The sequence below is a fragment of the Eptesicus fuscus genome, chromosome 14 (assembly GCF_027574615.1).
Source record: "Eptesicus fuscus isolate TK198812 chromosome 14, DD_ASM_mEF_20220401, whole genome shotgun sequence".
In the NCBI taxonomy this organism is placed as follows: Eukaryota; Metazoa; Chordata; class Mammalia; order Chiroptera; family Vespertilionidae; genus Eptesicus; species Eptesicus fuscus.
In genome coordinates this window covers 9,245,381-9,258,850 of record NC_072486.1, presented here as the reverse complement: position 1 = coordinate 9,258,850, position 13,470 = coordinate 9,245,381, and the positions used below count along the sequence as shown (strand labels likewise).

The window sequence follows — 13,470 nt, the reverse complement described above, 5'->3', positions numbered from 1 at the left end:
GTCCATGGGCACTGTGCAGGGAAATTTAAAATAAACAAAATGGATTTCTGGTTCCCTCTGCCATAGCTTACAAAAACCAGTACACTTTGCATCCAAGAACAAAAAGAAAGAAGGAAGACCTATCTTTAGGTCCCTGCCCCTATAGCTCCCTGATAAAGAAACTCAGGAGTTAGGCCTTAAGTTTTACTAACACAAAGCTTTCCAAGGATATTCGAATCTGATGTTTGCTAAGAGTGTTCATCTGGGTTGATAATAATAGGGGATTAAAATTGCATGGTGATTTCCCTAGCTTGTAAACAAACATGCAAATTGTATTTACAATGAGCCTTCCCTTGTATTTTCAGCCGATTCCAATCTCTTAATAACTCCACCAGGAAATCGAGATTATCACCACCATGGTTAGATAAGATAATTTGACTCAAAGGAGTGCTTCATGCAAGGCATGAAAGTGGAGAAGTCAGAACTACAACTCAGCCAGAGTCAGCACTAGGGTCAGGTGAGCCAGGTGGAGTTGCAGGGTCAAATCGCATCTTTTTATCTAAAGTTTTGACATTTGGTTCACCATGGATTTTTTGGCATTGATTTTGATTTTTTTTCCAAGAGTATATTAAAATACTACTTATCTTGATTTCTGAGTTTTTGGGGGACTGTTACATGTTACACCCAAAGGCAGGTGCCTCACTTGTTTCACCTTAATTCTGACCCTGCTAAGTATTATGGTGCCTACATCAGGGTTGGTACATTACTCGACATCACTGCTATTTAAGCATGGTCCAAGTTCTTAGCTCTAAAGTCTAGGTAAAGTATGTAAAATAAATAAATACTCCACTCAGATTACTGGATGCAAAAAGAAATAAGCAACTATGCAAATATAATGCCTGCTATTTGGTGCTTTAAAATACCAAACTATTAAACCATCTTAAAAACACAAAATGGGCAAAAGTCTATTAACCTCCTGTTTATCATGACCCAATATGGCACAATATGAAAATACTGGTAGCAAATTTAAAAAGCTTTTTAGCCACATTTTCCCAATAAGATAAAAAATGTATAATTATCATTGGATTGAAGATGTAATCCTTGTAAAGTCTTTCACGGTTAATTTAATAGAATTCCCCATACTTGATGTAAGCAAGCTCAATCATCTATAGTATGTAGCTAAAAAATGCTTTTGCCTATTATTGACTATAATAAAGAACAAAATGAATTTAGAAACTTAAATTAGGTTCCCAAGAAGCCACAGGGTAATGACTACTACAGTACTAATAATTTTTTTAAATTATGTGAATTTGTTATGCTGATGTTTTAATAGCAGTTACTTTTAAGGAATGCTTGAAATCAACAATCTTACTCTAACTGGTTCAGGGGAAAAAAAATCTGTGGTATTAAAACCATAGTGGAAGAAGCTTTTCCAGTAAGCGGTTTTTTTTCCTGGAGGCAGAAACAAGAAACTAATGATGCCGTCTAATTTCTCAGTCTTCCTGCTGCAAACCTCCAGGCCCCTTTAATGGAAGCCATTAATATTTAAATAACCGGGCTAGTTACAGAAGTTCCCTTGTGAGCAGATGTTGACTCAGAGATGTTCAAGAAAGGCAGAGCTGGTCTTATTTTAATTGACATATCTAATTCATAAAAGTAAGAGTTGGGTCAATTTAGAAGATCGCATTAACATTTAATTAAACAACTGTTAGAGTCATGGCTTCCCATGTAGGTGAATTAAAGCAATATTTTTCATTTCACAGTTCTCACTTAACAGTCAGAATTCCTGAATTGTGTGCTAAGCTGTCATCTCTCCTAATGAAATGAAAGCTATTACCCTGAATGGAAAAGTCTTTTTTTTTTCCCCATAACATCCATCTCAAATGTTTTTGCTTATCCTAAACTAGCCTGAATCTTTTTACTTATTGAACACATATTGAGTACTTTCTAAATAAATCCTGTACCAGAATCTACTACCCATAGAAAGTGAAAGAAAAAATTACTCACCATACACTTTATCATATGTCTATTTGAAATAATATGAAACATTGGTACTATTTCCAGTCAAATATACCATATTGAAGGATTCAGACAAACTGTTCCTCTTAAGAACTGTTTAGAAACAGAATAAAATCTAGGCAAATACAAAGGAATATTGGCAGAATCAAATAAGCTAAAGGTCAGAAGTTTATGATTTGCTAACACTGTCTACTAAACCTTAAATATTACAGTTGGAAATTGTGTCCAATGTTCAATATTTAATATAAACCAAGTTATTTATCAGAGTTTTATAGAATAAAAACAGTCAACAATGTAACCAACTTAAGTCTCTGTACACCGAAAAGATAAAATTATATACAGCAATTAATATATCTATGACAATGCTTTGAAAATATACTAAAATATTAGGTAAAGTAAAGCAAGCTATTAAATTTGGATAGGTGGTATTTTTTCCTTATTTAATACTTCTTAAGAATTTCTAAATCTTCTACAATAATTAATCTTATAATCAGAAAAAAACAATTTTTGGTTTTGAAGACAAAGTGAAGCAACTGAGAGACATGGCCAAAAAAAAAAGCATGTGTTTCTCATTCCTTATTACTACCTGTTATGACCTCTTGCGTTTCCTAGGAGTCAGGTTCTGTTTGTTCTTTTACAATAGGTCCTTCTCTCCCTAACATTCTGAGAGGACGAGTCCTGACCTGCTGAAGCCATAGAACCTCGGAGACTCAGGGTACATGTCCTCCTTGGTCAACGAGAAGGCTCTGCATAAATGTGAGATGTGCTAATAGCAGTTACCGTTCTTACATTTGTATTTAATTCCACCTGAAGTAGAGTCTGTAACAGATGTGCATATAGTTGGTACTAAGCAAATATTTGTTGAACAGATGGATCCAAAAAATGAATCATGATATTTTAGACCTACATGAGATAACACATGTTCACGTGGCCCAATTCTTTCATCTTACCAACCACAGAGCGGAAGCCAGGGGATTAAGTAAGTGACTTGCTTAAGATTCTTCTGTGAGTGAGTAGTAGGGCCAAGCAATACTCAAAGCAAGGATTTGTTTATGGCTCAAATCCAATCTGCTTTCCACTTCCTTGTCCTTGGTTACAGTTACGTTCAGATATTCTGACTCCTATTGTCTTGATAGATAATAACAGCCTGTAATGGTCCTAGATCCTTTCGTAGACCAGTAGAGGATGTAGTTAAACAAATAAAAAAGAAACACTAATAAGTAAATCTTTCCAGAGAAATTCGGTTTTTGGAAAAAGTTCATACTAATCCTGCCATAACCAACTCAGTAGACCTTGGGCAAGACAGTGACTTCTGTGGGTCCCGGTCAGTGTGTTAGAACCAACAATGAGATTTCCAGGAGCGGTGAGAACCAGTTGTTCAACATGGCCATTGTTACAAATTACGCTATACAAGTTTACCCTTAAATAAGTTATATTGAAGAAAATGTCATAATATCAAAACTCACCACTTCTAAATTATCCTACTACATTTTCCTGTTATCTGTGTCCTGGAGTTAAATTTTTCTGTATTTGTCAGGTGGGTGGATTACACAACAGTTTGCTACCAGGCATTTCTTTCCAGCTCTGGGTTCAGTGACACCTATTGACAGCTTGCAGTCAGCCCCGGTAGGAATATGTACACCATGGACATCAGCAAACACCACAAATCAGGGTTTTCCTGCCCGCCCCCCTCCTCCCCCCCCCCCCCCCCCCCGGAGAACTGGTTATTGAATATACACCTGCATGTGTTGGTCTCATGTTTCTTATTTTTAAAAATAAGCTGAGAACCACTTTCTATCAACTCAAACGTAATTATAATTGAAATGACCAGCAGAAGAGACAAACGGGATCATCCTGCCGAGTTGTCATCTGTGTGTGGAAGTAAACAACAACCTGCTTACATAGGCAAGGCCTCCAGGGAAGGAGCCGGCCGCTGGAAGGAGTGTGTTCCACCAACGGAAAAGAAGCAAGCAGAAACTCCAGAACAAGGACAAAACACAGAGCCAGCATTTCAAGCAGCCCTGTGTTCTCTCCGTCTCTCCTCCCAACTTCTTCATTTTAAATTATTCCAATTAAAGGGTAAAATTCGTTTATGTAGTAATTGTTATAGCTGAAATTCAAACAGTTACATGGGTCCCCCAAACATGTTTAATTGGCGTTAATAGCTCCCAACACAATTGAAACATTGCCCCAAACAACAAAAACAGGCCAACTAGCAACAGACATTTCCACAAAATCTGTAATTAAAAAAAAAAGTACAAGAAAGTGGTTCCTCTAGTTAAAAAAGACTCAGTCACCTCTCAAGATTATTCATGCATATCCACAGCATTTGGATCCTGTATTAAAGGACTACTGTGCAAACCCTAAATTAAATACCAACCAGGATCCCAAATCTAGCTACTTTGCGAAAAAGATTTCCACACAAACAAGTGATAAAAGAAACCCTTTATTTTGAAGGAACCACTATTCATCTTCCTTATGGCATCATTTTAATTTCTAAAATTGGTATTTGAAGTGCTCTGTTCCCAGAGAGGACGCAGCACCTGGCACACCTGGTGATAGGCAACCTTCGGCACAAGTGGCACTGGGACCACGCCTATGGCCTTTTCACAGGCCGCCCCCTGGCATCCCACAGTGGTGTCTCATCTTGCAAATGAGTTGGGAGTGCCTATCTCGGCCACCATACCCTTGGATTCCCAGGGAAGAGAGACAAACTGGAGCTGTGTGGCAGGTAGGGAATGAAAAGAATCAGGAACCGGAGAAAGTAACATTATCAGGCACTGTAGTAGGACACTTTTACCTCGAAATCAAACGCCAACCAGGAGGAAAATTTGAGTGGGGGTGGAAATAAAAAGTAGACAGGGCCCAAAAGGTTAATAACAGTTTTGAAATAGAAAAACAGAAAGACCAGCCCCATGACGGAAGGCATTATCGTGATAATGATACCAATAACTTCTGTCAATTATTGAATGCTCCCTATGCACGGAAACTGTGCTAATGGTTTTATATTTTTATTTCTAACCTTTACCCTGCAGGGATTATTATCTCCCATTTTACAATGAGAAACTGATCCTCAGAGAATTTCACTTACTTGCCCAAATACACACAGCTAGTAAGTGGTGGAACAAGGAATTCAGGCCAGTCCTTATCTGTCTCCAAAGTCCATCCTACAGTCCCAATACCAGCATGTCCCAAATGGTGCTACACCGGCCAAGATCCTCCTCCTTATCCAGGTAAGTCTGGAAGTACAACATACTATATCCCCCCAGAATTAAATTATTATTTTGCTGAGGAGTTCTGCTGTAAATAAATATGTTAAAACTTTATCCTAGTACTCCCCAAACCAACAAGATTTTATTGGAAAAGGCTTTTTATTCTTGTGTAATATCTAAGAAATGGAATCGAACACCATTCGGTGACCTTTGTTTACTCAACAAAATATGTTGGAGGGACACCTTTAGCCTAGGCCCTCCCTGTTCCAAATGACCTCAGGAAAGTGTCTGGGCTAACCGTGTGCAGGAAACACTTCTCTGGGTGAAGCCAGCCTGGAGGAAGCAGTGCAAAGGTCCTGAGCTGCAAACAAGCTTTGTTTGTTGGCTGACAGGCATAGAGTGGATGTAGGAGGAAGTGGCACATGAGTTTCGAGGGTAGTCAGGGTCAACACATGTGAAGTCTTATCTGTATTCATAGGCATTCGAATTTTTTTTCTAGTTTCAATGGCAGACCATTGGAGGCTTTTTAAATAAGGGAGCAATACCTGTCTAATTAGAATTGTGAAATGGGAAATGATCACTCTGGTTGTTACCCAGCATAAGGACTTTAAAAGAATAAGGATTAGGGGGCTGATGTGATAATCCAGGAGAGATGACAGAGGCCAAGGTCAGGGAGTATCTGTGGAGGTGGTCAGCTACATTTTGAAGGCACATCCATGAACATTTGTTAATAAACTAAAATACTGTCTTTTGCCCAAAGTGGCTGCATGAATTGTGACGAGTTGAATTGTTTCCCCCCAGAATATATACTGAAGTCCTTCAGAATGTGCCCTTATTTGGAATGGTATCTTTGCAGTTGCCGTTATGAGCCCATTCTAACTTAACTAATGAGGCTGGAGTCCAGCGAGTGAGGGAGGGTGGTACCAAGTGGGATCGGGTATCAGATCATGGGGGTGTTTGGGCTCACTTTTTCCAAGCTATGATGTTTCCATAAATGGTGAGGTTGGCCTCTTGCTACCCTCTTGCTCACTCTACCAGGTGGGGGGAAGAGGTGGAAAAATATCTGATGATAAATTTGGGGAAACTGTTAGTCTCAACTTCCTTGTTTTTGCACAGGAAGCAGTGTTGTTCTCTCTCCGCCAGGTGTGGGCCTGTGAACAGCAGGGCAAGTCTGCTCGACTGTGGGCTTTAGTCCTGGGAAGCCCATTGTCCCAGAAGTAAAAGCTCCAATTCAACCCAGCCTCTCTCAGTAATCAAAGTCATCTATTGCTATCCACCTGCCTTGCTCTTTTGTCTTCTCAATTTCTCCAAAACTCAGGCAATGGAGAGAAGTTTGCTATTTTGGGGCTCCCTCAGACACCTCAACAGAATGGGATTTGGGTTTGATTCTGAGTGTAACAGGCTGGAATATTTTTTTTTCCAGTGCACCCCACTGTCTCTATTATGCTGCAAACATTTCATCATACCTGTAACTACACAAAGGTATGAGTAATAGTATCAGCATCACCCACATATCCAGAATTTGAAGCCCACACAGTATGGCTTGGCCACTCCAGCCCTGAAGGTAGAAGAGTTGATCCACAGAAATGATTTCTAAAATCAAATCAGCTAAACTAGGGGTCCTCAAACTTTGTAAACAGGGGGCCAGTTCACTGTCCCTTAGACTGTTGGAGGGCCAGACTATAGTTTAAAAAAAAACTATGAAAAAATTCCTATGCACACTGCACATATCTTATTTTGAAGTAAAAAAACAAAACGGCAAAAACACCCGCATGTGGCCCGCGGGCCGTAGTTTGAGGACGCCTGAGCTAAACTATCTTCACAGGATGATCATATTCAACAAAGTCACACAAGGACGAGTTAGTGAGAACAAAACCAAATCCCCTCGTTACGTATTTTAAAACCAAGTGGGTAGAGTATCCAAAGCGGAGACAACAGAAAAAGCATGGGAACACCTCTATTATCGCTCCTACCAGCAGTTTCTAAAATCAGAAAAGCTACTTTCACTCTTTGGCTTGCTGCATTCTGACTTCGGTCCATACCATCTTGCCAAAAGCATTAATGATCTCCATATCCCCAAACTCAAAACAAAAGTTTCTGCCATTATCTTAACTGATTTCTCTGACACAATGACAGTACCCTTTAGGACAATTTATCGTTGGTTTGCCTCCTGTAATCTGTGCTCTCATAGATCTTCTAGAAAGTTCTCCTTCAGAGTTCCCTCTGCCTCTGCCTTCCCTTAAACATTGGGATGCCTCAGATTCTCTCCTTGGTCATCTCGCTCCACTCTCCCTCCAGGGTAATCTGATCGCTTTAAGTAGCACCTTCTACTGACACCGCTCGGAATAATAGCTCTTCTTAAAAGCTTAGCCTCATCTATCCAACTGCCTGCCACGCATTTCCACCCGAGGCCCCATGGGCACAGGGAACGCAACTTGTCAAAGTGGAACCTCACCCTTGTGCTAAGGCGTAATGAATTGAACACATTTACTTCTGCCCCCTCATAAAACTGCTCTCGAGTGAAGTGAAGACATTTTTTAAAAGGTATAAATCCTATGGCCCAGGAGAACAGGAGAAACAACAGCACATAAGGCAGGTCAAATTTTCTTGTCATGAGATGGAAAGGGAACGGATAGTGTGCAGAGAATGAAGGCAGAATATAGATGAGGCACCAGCTAATGCACGTTACAAACCACAGAAAAGCCCAGACATCCTGAGTGCTGGAGACTGCAGAAGGCAAAGGTGAGACAGGGGCTGCAGAGAAGGATCGGTCCGAGTCTGTAACAGCAGGCAAAGGCTCAGATCCCACCGCCCCCTGCCTGGCTCTTACTTATTCTGTAAAACACTTATTCTTTGAAAAATTAAACCACGGGAACTCTAGACTTGGGAATAGTAAATACAGTAAAAACTGGGGAACAGGCACCCAATTTAAAGCTGTCTCCACACTGACATACCCCGAACACTCCCCCTTGAACTTGAACGTGCCTTGAACCCAGGCCTTGACCACTCAGCTCTCGGAAAGCGGGCAGCCCGCACTATGTGCCTCCATCGCTCATCCTGTGCAGGAGCCTGAGGACTCCGCTCTGGGATTCCTGGAACCTCTTAGAAAAAGGACCTAGCAACACTGACGTGCGAGGTCCTCCGTGGAACTTCTTGGTCCTGCCAATTAATTCCATGGAGCCAGGGAGCTGCTGATAAATCCCTTGGACACGGCAAAACTTACAGTCAGTGACTTCGTTTCTCACATTTAATATACAACCAGCTGCAAAGAACCACTGCACATTGGGAAGAAAGTCTCTAATTTAAAAGAAAAACCAAACGAAACTACTTGAACAACAACAACAAAACACCTCAAAAGAAACAGTAATGCATGAAATAGGGTAGCCCTTCAAAAACAACAAAAAAATCATTTAAAGGAATAAGAGTAGACATTGCATTCATTAAGTAGCAGCAAGTTGTCTTGAGAAGAAACAAAGAATGAGAACACACTCCTGAAAATTAAAAATAGGGTAATAGCAGTTTTAAAATTTTGATAAAGGAAGGGACAAAAACGTCACAGAAATCTCCCAGAAAATATAAGGACAAAAATATAAGAGGAAAAAAGGTCATTAGGAGATTTGTTCTGGAAGACCAATATCTGAGTAATGGGCATTCTAGAAAAAGAAGGCAGATAACATTCAGGGGAGGAGATTATTAAAGTATCAGTACAAAAACATTTAGCAGAAGTATGGACATGATTTGCAGAATTAAAAGGATGACAATTTTCCCAGACCAAGGCATGGAAAGACATGGAACAGTTTCCAGGAATAAAAAGACTACATAAACTGAGAGCGAGAGAGCAAGAGAGAGAAAAGAACAAACATTAAAAGAATCAAGAACCAAAATGGCGCTAGACTTTTCAAAAGCAGCAACAGCAGCTAAAATACATTGTGGGGAGGGGTGGGCAACAGCTTCTAAATTATAAGAGGAAAATGAATTTTAAGCTAGAATTGTATACTCAGCCAAACTATCAAACAAGTGTAATGATAAAGAATGTTCAGGTGTACATATGTTTTTAAAAATTGGTTCTCATATACCACTTCTCAGAAACCTAGTGGCAAATGTGTTCCACCAAATCGAGGAAGTAAAGTAAAAAAGAGGATGATGTGGCATCCCAGGAACAGGGGAACTAACAGGACAGAGGTCCCAGGATGACAGCGCTACCTAAAGGCCACCCATGCAGATTGGAGCAGTGAGACAGAGCAATCCATAGGGAAGGAATGAAGAAGAAAAAAAAGCATGTAACTAACTACTTCATGCGTTCTTGTGAAAAATCATATCCATAAGGATACTACAGTTCTGTCAGCAGGCTTGGACAGAAGTCCTGATAATTACATAGAAAACTAAAATCAAAAAAGAGGCAATTATTAACTCAATGAAGAATATCAAACTGTACTAAGAAAGGTATTGCAATGAGAGCATACTACTGAGCTCAGCAATGAGCAATACTTACATAATAAAGTCCTCAACGGGAACAAATTTAGCAACAACAACGAATTCTGTAACCATTGGTCAGGATAGAGGGTAGGCAAGTTGAGGCATAAGTTAGGTAAGAGTGATAAGTTCTCACCTTAATAGACAAATACCTCAAGTTGATTTTTTTAAAAAGTACAACTCTAAATCAAGAAAGAATTCAAGAAATCAAAAAACAGATTAGGCAGATTACTGAGAAATTTGGAGGTAGACACTAGAAGAAACAGGAAAGCCTGGGATGAGACTTCAGATATAAGAGCAGTATGGAGAGCAGTAGAAAGAGGAACACAATCTTTTGCCGTGAGAATGGTACTATGACTTGGATTTTTCACCCATGGATGTGAATTATGTTGACAAAAATCAAAAGTAGTTAACGGTAACTCAAAAAAGTAAACTTATTACCTTCTTCCCTAAACACGTCTCTACTTCCCTATTTCGTCTTGATTGGAAATACTCAAGCTCTGAAGCAGGACATCCCAGACTGACTGACTTCTCCGCCTCCCTCTCGCTGCCTTTCCACAGCCAACCAACCACCACTGCATGTCTTGGATGTTTTTCAATTCTTCCTCTCCTCTCTAACTCTACTCCCAGGTCCGAATCCAGGTCCTTACCGTTACTTACCTGGACCAATGCGAATCTCCAAGCTAATATCTAACCCTGACTTTAATGCCTACTTGGATGACTTCCCCACTCTCCTCATTTGCTGTTCTCTCTCTATTTTCTTGGGCTGTGGGTGTTACACTTTTTCCAACTTTGTTGCATGGCAATAGATAACCACTACCTGAGGCAAGATATAAGCAGAGAGTAGAAAGTGCTCAAGAGCAGGAAGAAGCCAGAGAACTCATGGAGAGGCGATTGCAGGGGATGTTGGAGGTGTGTTCAGTCTTCACCCTCCAGTGACGAGAAACTACCTAGGGCTTCATATTTGTAAAGAATACTATGGCCATGGTGCAAGGATGGACTTCAACTACAAAGACAGAAGGGAGATAAACTATTTAATGGGCTTTATAATAACCCAGAAGAAAGATGATGATGCCAGGCAGGGAAGAGTAATAGTGTAAACAGGGAAGATTAAAAATAAATAACTAGAAGGTAAAATTAGCAGGACCTTGTGAGTGATGAAATATTATATGTTGAAATAGAACAGAATCTAGGATGACTCCCAAATCTGACTTAGATGGCTGGGCAGACAGTGGCATCATTAACTAAGATTTCTCACTATGTGATTTTTGTGTGAAACTAATGCATTAGTGCATTCGTGTGTGTGTGTGTGTGTGTGTGTGTGTGTGTGTGTGTGTGTGTGTATGTGTAAGAGACAGACAGAGAAACGGGGAATACCAGATCCCTGAGAAAGTGGAAATCAGCTCCCTGCTAATCATACTGTGATGTTCCCCACAGAACACCGACGATGCTTCTACACACCCGAGGCCACACTGCGCTGCCAGATGACTGACAACCCTTTCTTTTGAGCAGTCCTGGTTTCCTACCAACGTGCCCGAGACCCACTGGTTCCTCCGCCTCCTGAACAAAGACCGCTGAGTGGTTAGCTGCTGAATTGCCATGGCTACTTGACAACAGCCCATCCAGGGTCCCCTCTTCACTGGCTCCTCCTTTGACCCAATCAGCACACGGCCAGACCTTTCTGAGTCCCCTACCTACATCCCTGATCCTTTGACCTGGTATCTTCCTTTGCTGCAAGCAGGCTAATAAAATGAACGGTGCCATTGCAAGTGTATCCCTGGTAGTCTTTCATCAGTGAGCTTCAACATGCCCTTGAAAGGTGTGCTGAGGCCAGGTGGAGAAGTTAGGGAGACCACAGCATACAGAGAGAAGAGGCAATAAATCCAGAGTGTCAGGGAAGCTGCTGGCTCTCTTATTCTGAGACCGGCCCCCATTCCCGAGTGTACAGAACTCTCTCCCAAGCCAAGTCAATGCTACAAACACTCCAATCCTTAGAGCAGTGGTCCGCAAACTCATTAGTCAACAGAGCCAAATATCAACAGTGCAACGATTGAAATTTCTTTTGAGAGACAAATTTTTTAAACTTAAACTTCTTCTAACGCCACTTCTTCAAAATAGACTCACCCAGGCCGTGATATTTTGTGGAAGAGCCACACTCAAGGGGGCAAAGAGCCGCATGTGGCTCGCGAGCCGCAGTTTGCTGACCACGGCCTTAGAGGGAGAGAAAAAAACATTATTTCCAGTTGGTTTGCTGATTGATAATACTATTCTTCATCAAGAAACCCAGGCAGGAAATTTTCAGAATTAGCTATGACTGTCACTTTCCCTATGTGTCAAATATCACCTTTGCACCATGGGGTCTACACAAGCCTCAGGATGGGTTGGTCTTTAACTTTCTACATTTCTTGTTGCTCAGCTTTGGCCAGGCACAGTCACATTTCCTGCTCCTTTCAAACACAGCGAGTCCCCCACACTCTATTCCACACACAGTTTCCTCTCCTTGAATAGAATTCAATCCATTAGAGATTTTCTGGGCAGATGATAAACTGTGAGATTCTTGGCTAAAATTCGTGGAGTCAAAGGTGAAAATGATACAGTACTTGCCTTCACGGAGAAGAGACCGGCACAAACCCAGGGACTCCAGGCAGACTGGGCATGTGCTAGAATAAGGTACAAGAAGCTCAGTTCTCTCAACCACTACCAATCAGCCCTGCGCTCAATTCAAGTTCTCATGGGTGGTGACAGCACTCCCAACCCAAGTCCTATATTGCTCACTGTGCAACTGGCCACTGTCGATTTCAGGAAAGAAGATGGAGCACAATCCTTGTGTCTACCTGAGTCAATTATAATCAATGACAGAGTCAATACAATCTTGCTGGAGGCCCCAGATCCTATCCCACCCTCTCTCCAAAGTCTCACAATGGAAGGAAAGTAAGGAAAAAGGAGAAAGAAAGTGACCATAGATATGTAAATGAGCAGGACAATGGGAAAAGCAGAAGACTGATGGAATAAAACACACAAGTAAACAAAACTGGAGCTTTCCTCTAGTTCTCTCTGAAAGAACTCAGCAGAGGACTGAATGTGTGATCTTAAGGAGAACTAATGAAGTGAGTGTTAAACTTAGCTGTAGGGGTTGGCATTTCTGAGGGAGTTTGACAGAGTTCAAGAAGTGGGGTGGGAATAAGAAAGGGCCAGAGGGCAGAGTTAATAACCAACTGAGGGGCCACACCAGAGGGGCCACAAGAGGGACCCCGTGTGTGCAAACATTTAGCATGATGCCTGCACACAGTAAGCATGTATGTATTTCATCTCATGTATCTATCTGTCCACTCAGAAGTACTTTGTCTAAAGGTGCATAGCTTTGAGGTATCAGAGCCACACTTGAAGGTAAATAAACATGTTCTCTCTTGTAAGTGCACTAGGCTTCCTATTAAGAATGGGGCATTTCCGTGGGTATTTGGGTGCTAATAAATGGGTATGTGCTGTTTTCTGAGGCAGTAACGAAGCTCTCCCTCCCTCACTATCTTAGTTCTGTGCATACCAGAGTAGCACTCAACACTTAGTGCTTCTGGAGACAAAACAAAGTCATTAACAAAGTACTGTCATGCTGTTGGCTTCTGTGGGAGGCACTCAGACAGAAACAAGCAGAACAAGGAGATGGGCCAGGCACAGAAGGTCACTAGGCGGAAAGTCCTGGGTGCCGAGCAAAGGACAATTGTAGGGTGGGACCTCTCCCCCAGGGTGAATACCTATGCTCATGCAGTTTGGACCCCCTGACCTTTCCTCC

General features: G+C 41.3%; 1 protein-coding gene and 2 long non-coding RNA genes across 6 annotated transcripts in view; 2 read left to right on the top strand and 1 right to left on the bottom strand.

The window, feature by feature from the left end:
- Positions 1 to 13,470, bottom strand: part of CPVL (carboxypeptidase vitellogenic like) — a 105,972-nt gene that overhangs the window by 90,174 nt on the left and 2,328 nt on the right. Inside the window, exon 1 of one of the 2 annotated variants that reach the window (XM_054726508.1) lies at positions 1,987 to 2,049. The exons of the other annotated variant lie outside the window; for it this stretch is intronic. The gene's annotated coding sequence lies outside the window, so the exon portion shown is untranslated. Of the gene's footprint in view, positions 1 to 1,986; positions 2,050 to 13,470 lie in introns of those variants that run through there. 2 annotated transcript variants of the gene reach the window in all.
- LOC114233876 (uncharacterized) lies at positions 2,693 to 4,091 on the top strand. Of its 3 annotated transcripts, none has more exons than XR_008558150.1 (2): positions 2,693 to 2,754; positions 3,830 to 4,091. It is a non-coding gene; the product is annotated as an uncharacterized LOC114233876 (long non-coding RNA). The 3 variants fall into 3 exon arrangements; XR_003620070.2 differs by having other exon boundaries at positions 2,710 to 2,754; positions 3,833 to 4,091; XR_003620076.2 differs by lacking the exon at positions 2,693 to 2,754 and adding an exon at positions 2,777 to 2,977 and having other exon boundaries at positions 3,833 to 4,091.
- LOC114233865 (uncharacterized) lies at positions 5,050 to 11,452 on the top strand. Its single transcript, XR_003620059.2, has 2 exons — positions 5,050 to 5,231; positions 11,121 to 11,452. It is a non-coding gene; the product is annotated as an uncharacterized LOC114233865 (long non-coding RNA).